The sequence below is a fragment of the Chaetura pelagica genome, unplaced genomic scaffold, assembly GCF_000747805.2.
Source record: "Chaetura pelagica isolate M959 unplaced genomic scaffold, ChaPel_1.0 scaffold814, whole genome shotgun sequence".
Lineage (NCBI taxonomy): Eukaryota > Metazoa > Chordata > Aves > Apodiformes > Apodidae > Chaetura > Chaetura pelagica.
The window spans coordinates 26876-27445 of NW_009953182.1; positions in this window are offsets into that span (position 1 = coordinate 26876).

Genomic DNA, 570 nt, shown 5'->3' on the forward strand with positions numbered 1-570 from the left:
TTTGGCTTTTGTGGCTTCAAATGACAAAACCATCTGGATTTCTGGGGGTCAAACCGGGATCTCAGGGGTCACCAGGGACCCGTTTCATGGGTGGTTCATGGTTGGGGGGGGAACCAGGAGGATGGGACCCGTTACAGCTCCTTGCATAAGAGATTCCACGGGGCAAAGACGTTTCCCTTAAGCTGGTGAATCCCCTGCAGCTTCTGGGACAACAAACCGAGCCCGGAGGATCCGTCGTGACCGGAGGAGAAATTCCCACCCCCATCCCCATCCCCATCCCCCCCCATCCCCATCCCCATCCCCCCGGGGGGGCGGCGCTCGCGCTGACGGCAGCGCCGTCTCCTAGCAACCCCGACCCTGGCTCTTGGGACGGTGCAGGGAAAAAAAGGGAGGGGGGAAATAAAGGGATAAAGGGATCTAATCAACCCCCCCCCTCCCCGGGTAAAGTTGGTTCCGGTTCGATGGGGGGAAAAAAACCCAAACAAACAACAAAAGTCACGGGATGGAAAAGCCGCCTGGGAATTCCTGCTTGGAAAAGGGTTCGAACCGCAGGGAAAGGGACCGGGTGAC